Genomic DNA, 13,644 nt, shown 5'->3' with positions numbered 1-13,644 from the left:
TAATTTGTTATTACAGATTTATTTAATTCGTTATAACGAATTAAATGTTTATTAAAAATTTGTTGAATTCGTTATAACAATTAAGAATTTGTTTTAACAATTTTTTGAATTGGTTATAACGAATTCAACAAATCTGTTATAACAAATAAAATTCGTTATAACGAATTCAATAAATCTGTAATAACAAATTTAATTCGCTATAACGAATTCTAAAAATCGTTATAACGAATTCAAAAAGTATTTTTTGATAGGTCCTAAATGGGTTTCCGTATGTTTTTGTAGATATAAGATACTTTGTTTAAATGTAGATCTATGTACATCATTGTATGAATGCAGAAAGAACTTTTAGCTTGAATACTGTTCGTATTCTCCATTTTTCATCTATGAAGTTCATACTTTTTCCACACTGTATGTACTAGTGTTTCAGAACTGTAACGCTTGATACATATTATGTATGTATACAAAATATACAAAATATAATATACAAACTACTAACTGTATAAAATTTTTTATTCCAATAAAAGTTGTATTGCATGATGAACACATCGTTGTAAATCACACAAGAATGACAAAAAGACCTCTTTCAAGGAAATAAAAACAAATTAAAATTTTCATTTTATAGCACCAATGTTATTAACAATTTTATTATAACTAAGCTTTTTAAAAACCTTTGTCATACAATAGAACAATAAACATTCATACAAAATTTTTCCTTCCGCAAATCTGCTCGCCGCCTTATTTGCTCTGAAAAAAAATGTATACAAATATAAAACAAAATACATGTATTCAGCATTTTTAAATCATTTTTTTTTTACAAAAACCATTTCCTTTTTTGTGATAAATTAATTAAATAAAGATACCCTTTCACAAGTAAATATTCTAAATGTAGAGTTAATCGAATTTAAAATAAATCTGTTAGTCACCTGCTAAACTCCTTCTGTCAATAGCAGACAGAGCTTCAAACAGAAGCCTCATGATGTTTTCGTCTTTTCTTACTCCGTGCAGCCATATCATTAACAAACGAAATCCATGTTCCTTGTAGCTGTGTGGTCCTTAATAATAAAGTGTCGTTCACTTCAATGCTTTGAAGAACTTTTTCAAACCCAAAATAATTACTTTACGTGAAAGAGAATCGATACCTAAAACGATTTATCGTCACAAATTAATTTTTTTATTCATATTTCAGAATGAGAAGAATTGGAGTTAATTGATTAACTTTAAAACTATGCCTATTTGTTCCGCTTATATAAATAAAAATAATCCTACTGAAACTGGTAAAGCTCCAACTTATGATTAACTGACTTAATTTTTTTATGCCAAAAGAGTGACCATTTTCCTAACAAAAAATCCGATCTTTTGGGCAAAAATTACGTTCATTTCTGTTTTTTTTCAGCCAGGCTGATTGCCTGAGAGCAAGAGCTGGCGTTGGTCAAGGTGTTTCTGCAGATTTGCTGCAGCATCACCGCCAATAAACATTTTGTATTGAAATATCATACAAGTACTTTAAGGTTCATAAACCCTCTACTTACGCATACAAAATGCTGCTTTAATGCTCATAATTTCCAAATGAAATGCGTTTTAGGAGTAAAATACAAACAATTATACATGTACAGCAATGTATCATGGCTTGCGGGAAAATTTGGCCAATAAAGACATTTCAACTTGACAAATTCATAAAGGAATAATAAACATTTATGTCACTAAGAGTAATTACTCTTATAAGAGTATCAATGAACCTTAATTGACGAAATGTTGAAAAAACACAAACGCTAAATGAAATAAACCGGAATTTTTAACAATTAACATAAATGTATTTTTTCTTTACTTTCTTATAAGCACATTCCATAAAGACCTGTACCTGTATACTGATGTTCTATGGACCTTATGTGTTCTGCTGTGAATTTCCAGTACAGAGCAAGCTTTTTCCAGTCCACAGACTTCAGCTGTTTGGTGGCAAGCTTCCAAAGAATATCTTTCATTTGACCTGCCAGAGGATGTCGAGGCTGTCGTAGATATAAATGTGGGTCGAGGTCATCTAATTCCTTTTTCCTAAAGGTAGTCCTTTATCAAAGTAAACCATAAAAATGTATCAATCTTCAGATAGAATTGTCACATGATGCACATCTCAGATGTGTCATCAAAGTACTGAGTCCAGAAAAGATACTAGAAAAGGTTAACAAAAATACCATTGGTTCAACTTTTCAACTATCAACTAATTTCTCATGAAAAAAAATTTTAAAATGGAATGTGGCATTGGAAGTGGTATTTCTTAAAGTGTTAAGCTGATCCCCCTTTCTCTCTTTGCAAAGATTCTGTCGATAGCCCAACCTTCAACAATTAAATTACTGTGACCCAATTTCAATCATTAAGCTAACCCTGTCTTTATTGTGGTGAATTCAAAGTTTATAATGAATGAATGAAATCCGAATAAAAAGATACTTTGAAAGACTATTAAGGAATTCCCTGAGGTTTCAGAACTAATATCATACCCTTGATACTTCATAGTATCTCTCAGCTTTAATTATCATATCCACAATTGCGACAAAGCTCCCTCTAGCAGCAAGTTGTAGCGGCGTCTTTCCCAACTGTAAATTTGACAGCTAGTCTATCATAATTCTGTGTTTGACATTAAATAAATGAACTAATCAACGAATCAAGAGTAGTTAAATATGTAAAGCACATTACCTTTTCTCTCAAGTCAAGACTAGCGTTTGCATCAAGTAAAATTTCCACGATATTCGAAAACCAGACTCTACGGCTATATGAAGAGCTGTCATTTGTCTCTGTAAAATTTCAGTAGCACATATATATATAATTCTTATAACGATGATTTCAAATCTCACTTTTAATGATTTGGTATGTAAAGTGCCATGCTTGATACCATGACTTGTTGCTTTTTTTATTTTAAGATTGTTCCTCATGTCTTCTATAATGTAAAATTAAATCTATGCCAGCATTGTTAAATTATTAAAACCATTTCCATATCCAATGATTTATATCTATCAGAACAAGAAGTTTTATGATGGTGTACTCACATAGTTTTGAATGTTGACTTGGCACATATTTTTGATGAGAATTTTCGTTACGTCTGGTTGATTATTCTGGGCGGCAAGATGTAGGGGTGTATTTCCTTGCTAAAAGGAATAGAATAATTCACCAACACTGTGGATTCATGTAACAGATGGGCAATTTATTAACGTCATAAATCCCACAAAAGAGACTTTCCCTTTCCGGATATTCAAACGTGAGTAACATTTATTGTCTTTAATAATTCAACCAGGGCAGATTTTGTACTTTTGATATGTAAATCAAATGATCATGATCTCTGTGGTAAACGACAGAAATAGTATACCCTAACAATATTAAATAACCGTTAAGGTAATAGTGTGGTGTTGTGGGAAACATTGATAAAAAGTTGAGTATGAATTTGAAACTAAGGACATCGTTATTTTCGTTAAACCTTTAATCCATTCAATTAAAATTAAACGACTAAAATAGTAAAAAAAAAGTGCATGCAAGAGAAATTTTTATTTGCATCTAAGTTTTTATATGTAGAAAGCAAATTGTTTAAAATAACATACAAAGTTAACCGCATCTAGCTGGGCGCCATGTTCTATCAGGGAGCTCACGATTTCCGTATGTCCCCTCATGGCAGCAAAATGAAGAGGACTCATCTCTTTCTGTTGAAATAAAATTGTAATTTTAATGAACACTGTTGTATGGCCTGAAAATGAAATGTGCAGGATTAAAGCGAAAAGAAAATGAAAAAATTGATTATTTTAAAGTAGTGAATATTAAACAATTAGTATTGTACACCTTGACATCTCATGAAGTTTCAAAGAGTAGAAATGGCTCTTAGTTTCAAAATTCATATTTAAAGATTATTCTTCACAAAATTTCACTTTATTCGGATCTAGTTTATGCATATCTAATAAAGAATGAAACATTGAAAAACAACGTATTTTTTCAAGAAATTAATCAACTTTATCTCGCCATAGGGCGCATTTTTCCTCTAAAGTACAATAGCATCCTGTAGTAGAATGAGTTCTGATTGAAAACACCTAATATTTGTTGTCTTTCTTGCAAAATTCTACAACTGATGGCACAAATGCAAGACTTGTCATTTAATAATTAGCTCTGTCTAGATTATATATTTATACAAACAATGGTGGAAATATTTCTGAAATAAAGTTAAAAGATTTTCTCAAAACGTGTTATTTCCCAAGAGAGAACTTTATTTTTAGCAAAATAATTCTCATAACAGATTTATAAAAAAAATGTGTATATAAGTACTATATTTTTATAATATACAAGTACTCATGGCATGACAATTATTCGGAAATTTAACAAAAACCCTTTACTTTATAATAAGTTATCCCACTCCTGTTTAGCTAATAAATTTTTTCTTTTATTGTTAAAATAAAAAAAAACCATTTATTTAAATGTGGAAGTAAAAAAAAATGTGCTTGTATGATTGATTGAGATGAGCTTTGCTTTACTTCAATCATTCAAACATGTACAATAAATTTGTTCCTTTTACTTTAATAATAAATCCCATAACCCATGCCTCACTTCACTTCCATCCAGTCTTCAGTTAGTATAAACAGAGCATCACATTAACGTTTAGTGTAAATGCTTGGCTATATCCGTTTAAGCTATAAATTTCACAATTTAATATCAGTTTTTGCCAGAAGAGGTGTCTGAAATAAATTCTGAATCTGATGATAATTATTTTCCCATTACAGTAATATCCTTTATATTCATACAAACGACTGTGTCCGCTGTGAGTCACGAAGGTTTCAAAAACGACACACCATAGAATTTTTTTATTGAGAAAGCCTGATAAATTATAAAATTCTTAACCATTGTCTTAATGTATACAATAAAATGGTTCCAAGTTTATTAGATAAAGATAAGATGTTGAAAAGGTGGCACTGCAATGAAAGAGTTTTAATAATCAACCAACAACTGAAAAAGAATCTACCAAATCAGAAGGCAATGGATCAAATGGATATGACAGACTTATAGTCTCGGAGAATACACAGGACATTAAGGAAAGGCGATAATGATATTCATACCTTGCCAGACCCCTTACAACAGCGAATTAGCTTTCATAAAATGAATGAAAAACACAATACAACATTAGTGAAATATTTTACAGAGCAAACCTGGAAAGTATGCAACCGAAACATGAAATTTTATGTGATCGAGATTTGGGAATTTTAACCGACTTTTGCTGTATTTGTAAAAGGTGTGCATGCTTTTTGATATTTTAATGGCAAACTCAATATGTAAAAAAGTTCATCGGCAAAGTTAAATTCAAGCAATTATTACATTGAATATGTTCAATTCCAAATTATGCAATTATGTATAAGGAGGCAGCTTAAATCATTTTTAGTGCAGAAAATGTTTTATACTCATTTTCAGCTAAGTAATTTCTGTAAATTATGTCAAACTTAAAATATTAAAAGAGGGCAAAGAATAAAACATACTATTGTTTCTGCATCAGCTTTTGCATCAAAGTCAAAAAGGACCTCTATGACCTTTAGATGACCTTCTTCTGCTGCAATATGCATGGCTGTTCTACCTTCCTAAAAGTAAAAAAAAGAAGATTCAGAATACCAGGAAAGTACTCTTAATAAACAGAATTAAGTAAATAAAGAATTCAGAATATCAGGAATCTACAATTATCCCAATGAGAAGAGGGGTAAGTATATAAAGGATTCAGAATATTGTATACAGTGTTATTTTCGCCCCGTGTTAATTTCGCCCTTTTACACTTGAAAACAATTTTGCTCCGTTTTAAATTCGTCCAGTCACAGTTCTGTTTAAGAATGTATACTGTGTTCTTTGAATTGCTCGTTTTAAATTCGCCCACTTTTGACAAGGGCAAAAGGGGCGAAAATAAAATGGGGGCGAATATTTCCCTGTATACAGTAAAATGAAGCTAGTGTTGTTTTACAGAATTAATTAAATAAACAATCTAGAATCAGTAATCTATAATTATATAAATGATGTTAGAAGTACGTAGCTGAAGCATTCAGAATACCAGAAATACATGTATGTTACTATAAGAATGATAAAAAGTAAGCAAATCAAGTTTGTAAAAGATTAACTGTTATGTCTTTGTTTAACGATATAATTTGGTTTATATTTCAGTGGTAAAGTTAATGTTTTGGTACCAAATTGAAGATATACCACATCTCTATCATCTACTTCCACTCCAAGGGTAAGTAACTTTTTGATGACCTCACTCTTTCCAGCTTCCGCAGCTAAATGCAGTGACGTTTTACCCTCCTGTAAGGAACATTGTTAACATATCATTTAGAACCACATTATCTCCATCATATAGTACTGAATTGTTCATCGAAATCAAAGGTTCTATGGTAGATATTTTGTAAATTTATTTCCCCGAAAATGTTGAGACAATATTTGAAAAGCTGCTGTAAGGCGTTAAAAAGAAGAGCATTGTAAAAATAGATTTTTATAAACTTTTATGATAAAGTTTTTTTTTCATATGGCGATAGATAACCTTATCCCTCCTGTTTGCATCACAGCGCATGTCTATCAGCCGCATCACCGCTTCTATGTGACCTGCTTCCGCCGCGAGATGAAGAGGAGTCCTTCCAGCCTAAGAAAAGACCAAACCTTTATTCGAAATAAGGAAGCATAACTATGTCATATATTGCTGTCTAGAAACATAATTTTGATCAAATCAACGTTAAATACACTTAGATATCCCTAATAAAACTCGAAGAACTTATTCAATGCAAATAAAGGACACAAAATTCGTTTTACTTCTTGAACACTAGTTTAAGTACTAGATTACTCATACTCATTGAAGTACTGTTGCATCAATGTCATTATTGCATATTTCATAACCAAATAATATATTTAACTTGTAATCCTCAGAAAAAACTTTTGGCTAATCAAGATTTTATTTCTAAAAACGATATGAAAAATAAATACAAAATACGAATAAATACATGGAGAAATAGATTACATTAATATCACACATAGAACAACTTTTTTATCTAACAATAAAGGATCATTCCATATTTCCTCACACTCAACCTTTATTTTGATTCAAAATGTAAAAAAAAAAGCATTTAAATATAAAACGGAATTCATACAAATCCCATTTAGATTTAGATGAAATGATTTATTAACATTTATACAAATCAAAACTACAAATTTTTTATATATGTTTGTCTGAATAAAAGAACTTCAAAGTTCAGTAAACCTTTGAAAGAGATTGTTCATTAACATTTCATTCTTGTTTTCAAAAGCTGGCTTTTTTACACTGAAAAATAAAAGAAGAATCCTTAACCTTTCTCTGATATTTAGATTCACTTGAAAACAAAAGTTTTCTAATACAGAGAAACATAAAAGACGAGGTCAAGGTTCCATTTCTTTCAATAAAAGTACACTAAAAATGGATCTCTGTAGGGAAATTCACGACCTTGTAAAGCCAGGGTTGACTAGAAGGTAATAGGCTTATTAAAAGCTAATGAAAAATAATGGTCCCTCCGTAAAGCAATGGTCATATATGACAGTTTAATCCATGATAATACATGTGAGAACATTTCAGATAAAAATAATCAACATTGCAGCATCATAGACCCACTTTTCTATGATTAAGAAGTCGATAATGCTTGACAATTCTATTCTTGTTCTATGATTTTTCACTGGCATGGTATATATGATAATCCCCTCTCGTCGTTACGATTAATTATTCAGTACTTTGCCTCAGGTCAGACTGTTTGTGACATTTTTTCTTCTCTACAACTGTGTCCTCAATAGATCGTGTTCATTGCTGATTAAAGACCTTAGGTTCTGTACATTAAAAGGAGGGGTTGGCAGGTTAGTGAGGCAAGACTGTAGTTTTAAACCCAAGCTATGGGCATTCTATACTATTTTATTTTTTATTAAATTAGCAGGCATTGGAGGTGTAATTTGTAAAAGACATGAAAGATACAGTTGCACAATTCTTTCTTTATAAGCATTTCTTCTTTTAGTCATATTTTAAGTGAAACAGATGACAGCAATAATTAAAACCCGTATCTTTTGGAAAACAGTCAAATGCACAAAACACAAATTAAATACCGTTCTTCAATTTCGACAATTCTAGCTGGTCACACCCAACATGAACCCTATTTATTGTTTAGGTAGGTAGAATGTGCCCGTATTCAAATTTTTTATAAAGACAATGGCCTTACAGTAGAAATAAAATATGTTAGAAAAAATACCACCCAATGTCAAGATCATTTTGACGAACACGAATTTACGAAATGCCGACTTTAACAAAATTTTGAATATGGACATAACAACAGTAATACAGCTCGGAAGTCAATTCAAACAATACAAATCACGAGCAAAGCAAACACGTGCCTCTAAAACATAAGAGGTGGAATCATGTGTCATCTAGGAATTAACATCGCCTGCCAACCGGTCACACCCGCCATGTGCCCCTTGTCATGATTGGGTAAAACGCAAAATTCAATGCAAATGATGAAATAACAAATGGTATAAAAAATGTTAGCATTCGACATAATGATATAATTCATTTGCTCACAAGTCATTATATTGACCACAGAACTTGCAAAAAGGTGACTTAAAACGAGATTGTTAATATTTTTATTTCATTGACTTGTTCGTCAATAGCATGTCTTGTTTAAGAATTTGATCGTATGTAGAGCATGCTCTTGCATATGAAATAAACCCATATGCAGGTGATAAGGGTATATAATGCTACACAAGTAAGGGAAGTTGTTGATAGAAAAGGAAAGACTTTTATTATAAAGCTTCATAATTAAGTAACTATTAACTTCAGTTCTTTTACCAGTAAAATATCCAAAAATGAACAGATGTGTCATACTCTGTGATACCTTCTTCTAAAAGCTAATTTCGAGGAGAATGGGATTTACAATAGCATTGGTAATAGATAAAGTGTCGTCGATATACATGTATCTAAATGTTGAATTGAAAGGTACATCAAGTGAATTCTTCATTTCATTTCATATTTTATTCTTGTGCCACAGAATCATTGCTATCTTATTTGTCAGAATGGGACTACCTTTGATAACAAGTATTCGAAGGATAAATAAATGTGTGCACAAAAATTGGTGCGAGTTTTCATCATTTTTTTTCAAATTTTAATTTTCTAAAATTCATCACAGATCAACCAAACTTTTTTTAATTAGATAAAAAGATATCTGAGATACTCACTTTTGTGATTGTTGACATGAAAGTCATGAATATGTAGATAAAGAAAGTTTAGAATTGTCGGTTACAATGGTAAATAAAAATTCATAACACAGGCATCAGCATCTACATGTACCAGTATGGTCAATATATTGCCTCTCGTGGATAAAATAATATTTACCATTTCTTCTTCATTGACATTGATGTTTTCCAGAGATTCGAATATAAAGTTCATCACGTCCACATGATTGTTTTGTGCAGCACAGTGTAGAATACCCATTCCTTGCTAGAAATATAAACTTTATTCAAAAACAAAGAATTTAAAAAAAATAACTATAAATTCAAGAAAAAAAGTTAGAACGCAGTTTTTTTAAAGTAAGTTAACCAATGTTATTTTTATAAATACACATTAATCATATTTCTGTCATCGGTATGAATGTTGTAAATATACTTGCTTGCATTAAAAAAAAAACTGTCAAAAAATTATGCATCATTACATACGTATTATTCCTTTTATCTTATCTGGAAAATTTTGAATATAAAGATTGAATATCTATGGTGTTAAAAAGTTACCTTATTTGTGCAGAGTGGAGTAGCACCCCCTGTAATTAGCACCTTAATAGCTTCTAAATGTCCAAGCCAGGCCGCCCATAAAACTGGACGCATTCCATACTACAAATATTTATGGGAAAATAAATGAAAATGAACTTTTTTATTTAGAAAGTCAACTATTTTCATATTCATTGAAGAAGATTAACTTCCAATTTACTCTAATAGATCACTAATACAAAATAGGAAAAAGACCAGGTTGAGTTAATGTGCAACATTTATATGTTGAAAAACATCCATAATACTAGTACCTTGTCCTTCGATTCCAGATCTGCGCCATCTTCCATGAGCTCTTCTATGACTTCTATGTTGCCATTAGCAGCTGCCCAGTGTAAAGCCGTTCGATCCAACTAAGAGTGGATAAAAAGAAGGTCATTTGACCAACACTATTAAATACTTTTAGCAATAATCTGAAGAAAAAGGCTCCCAATACATCCTCTGAAAAACTCTTTAATCCATTATGTTAGCATACTGTATCTGTCAGGTAGTTTACTTTGTAAAATAATGACAAATGCATGTAAATGTGTAAAAGAAAAAGTGCTAAGCTACTATACGATAAAACGATTCTCGACTTTTTACGTACAATGTATGATGTTTGGAAACTGTAACAATTTTATCACTTACATTGTTTTTACAGTTGACGTTAATACGATGTTCGGACAACAATTTTCGGACAGATTCGAGATCATTTTCTCTGGCAGCTTTGTGAAAATTGACTTCACCTTTTGTCACTGCAAAAAAATCATATACTTTTTCATATTTTATTTACATTATATAATTGATTAATTTTTCTATACATGTTTATCTTCATAAGTTCTGATCACAACACAAACATAAACTTTAAAAGTTATCTGAATCTGATGAAGTTTGATTCTCATATTTTAATAAGCATACATAGGCATTTTCGCCACATATGATTCACATATGTATTGCCTTTCATATGAGGATCATATGTGGATCATATGAGGATCATATGTTTATACAATCATATGAGAATCAAATGTGGAAAATCATATGTGGATCATATGTGGCGAAGTTGCCTGTATACGATGCATTTTATTCATAACTTTACATTAATCAAATTTGTTTTTGTTTAAATCATCCTTGCAAATTCTGAAAAGAAAATTTCTTTGAATTTTCAGGTTTGAGTAATGAATAACAATATTTCAATGAGTAAAACAAGAGATCATAAAAAGACCTTAAAACTTATCAAAAAGGCAAACATTATTTAACCAATTGAATCTTCGGTATCTATCGAATATGAAATCTTGAATACATGACTATATTATTAGAAGAATTAGTAATATGCTTTCAAATTTGCAGAACATTGCATCACAGTCAAAGCGCTGTACATTTGATTAGTTTCTTATCAGTGGGTTTTTGTTTCAATTTATTTTGCCACCTTGAATAAAGTAACAATGGAAAGTTTAAGAAAAAGCAAATCAATGATTTTCAAGAAGATATCATATGAAACTTGCTACATCAAGCAACAGCATTGCTAAAAATGCTAATTTTTTGTTTAAAAAATTCTTTGTCCTTTCAAAACAAAAACCTCACTTCTTGCTAGTACCAGAAATATGGCAAGACATCTCTTTTTTATCATCTACAGCGTATTTGCTTCTTGAAATGTTCAAAGAATTATGATGGAAAATGGAAGAAAATCTTGTTAACAATATGTTTAGTTGTAATGTCTGTTTTACATTTGTATGTAAAAAAAAAACACATTGGAAGAGAATAACATAAAAAACAAACGACATTTTCTGCTTTCATTTTACGGTACAAAAGCAAATTCAAAATGATAATTTGAAATGACCCAAAAGAGAAATTTTAATATTCATAACGCGCTGAATTGTTTAGGGAATAATTGTGAAGTGGAAACAAGTGTTGAGGGCACACTATATCTATGTCTCTTTGAAACACACTGCAATTAGTAAAACAATAGACTAAAGAGAATTCACTATTTACATTAATAAAAGTTACCAACAAAATTGGCATTAATAATGCCGTATGTGCATACATGTTGAAAGAAAGGCAATTCGTGATTTTAATAGCATTTTGGACAACATTACTTTCTCTAAATTCAATTGTGGACAAAGAAAAGATATACTCTTTGAGGTCCCTTTATCTAACCGTTCTGTAAATCATTTCCCTTTAGTCACAGCAGTACAAATGGTTAATAAATATATATCCAACCCATCGTCTTTATTAGATACAACTTCACTACTTACTTATAACCTCCATCTTTGAAGCTCATCCTGTTATATCATCTGAAACTGTCAAACCAATCGAATAATTCAGGCAGATTACGTGATGCAAAACACAATCCATATCTTAGATGCTTTTGTTTACTACCCACTTGTAAACATATACATTTAATCAATAAGCACAAAGTATCCAAATTCAGCTAAATACACAATAGGGAAATTTTTGAAAAGAGATGATCCAAAACAACATTTTAGCAATAGGTATCTAGAATTAGAAAATAGTATTGTGTTTTAGAAAGGTTCATAGAGGTCATTAATAATGGATCAGGTGCTAGAGTTTTGTTACTTTGTCGATTTTGAGGGAAATGTTGCAGAAGGTGCCCAGAGCAGACGACAGAACGAGCGTGTGGAGGAATTTGACCCGATATATGAAAGGTATTGATTATTCTCTTGATGGATGTCATACTCTCCCGTGTTAGACATGTAAATATATCATGCTCTTATGTCTTCAAACGTATAGTGTCCGGGTCCCCCTCAATCGCTCGATATTGCACCAAAACGAGAAGCGACGCATCAAAGTTTCAACTTTTAAAAAAGAGAAACAATAGTGATCCACAAATGTCAGCATGCTAGTATTTTTTCGCAAACAATAGTCTATCCGCAGCGAGGTTGGAGCGGTTTTTTGTGTAAAATGGTAAGGGGAATCAAGTGAATCTATAGAGTCAACTATTTTTCTGAAATTTAACAATTTCAACACAGCCAAGGAAAAATGAATTAAGATCTAATAGTGCAAAAAAAAATCTAACATATCATCATGACAGGTTTACTAATATAATCATGCCATTTATTAGTCAGTAAACAGAAATAAGCAAATCATAAGTGACATAAGAAATTACGATTTTTCAACTTTATACACAACCATTACCCACGATAAAGTCCAGGCCTTTTGATTTCATTGACATCTGCTTTTTCAATAAGAAGGAACTCGCACGTTTCCTTACCTTGTCATTGGTCATTTGCAAAATAATTTTGTTAAAAATATTCTGATTGTACACACAAGTACTCTGAAGTGGTTATAAAAAAGATGCTTGAGTTTCTTATAGACAATATCTATGTGGTTTATCGAGACCAGGTCTTCAAACAATCTATTAGAATCCCCTTGGGTACAAATCGTACCCCGTTACAGGCAAATCTTTTTCGTATTCATATATATGAAGTAAAATTTGTTCAAAATCTAATAGCGAAAAGAAGAAAACACTTTCTGTGGCTTTCAACTCGACATTTTATTTTAGATGTATCAAAGACGTACAATGCATTGTCAATAAACAATGATTATTTCAAGTTTTATGTCAAGAAATATCCCAGTGATGGAGCTTGAAATAAGACATACCAGAGTCTGACACATCTTATTATACTAGAAAAGGCGTTAATATTAATGGTAAAATCTAACAAACAAGCTTTATGATAAACGTGATGACATTAACTTTTCAATGGTCAACTTCCCTTACTTATGCAGCAATATACTTTCATCGTCTGCAGACGTGGTTTATATCTCTCAGTTGACTCGATACGCAAGAACATGCTCTACTATGGAACGCCATCACTGCCTTATAGCATACAACTATGC

At 31.0% G+C, this 13,644-nt stretch overlaps 1 pseudogene; it reads right to left on the bottom strand.

Moving 5' to 3' along the window:
- Positions 1-654: 654 nt before the first annotated feature.
- Positions 655-12,175, bottom strand: LOC134267227 (ankyrin repeat and death domain-containing protein 1A-like; annotated as a pseudogene).
- Between the last annotated feature and the right edge of the window lie 1,469 nt (positions 12,176-13,644).

Source organism: Saccostrea cucullata, unplaced genomic scaffold (genome assembly GCF_032062105.1).
Source record: "Saccostrea cucullata isolate Sc308-1 unplaced genomic scaffold, CSIRO_AGI_Scuc_v1 ctg14435, whole genome shotgun sequence".
In the NCBI taxonomy this organism is placed as follows: Eukaryota; Metazoa; Mollusca; class Bivalvia; order Ostreida; family Ostreidae; genus Saccostrea; species Saccostrea cuccullata.
The sequence above is the reverse complement of the archived record's forward strand: the minus strand, read 5'-3'. Positions and strand labels throughout refer to the sequence as shown.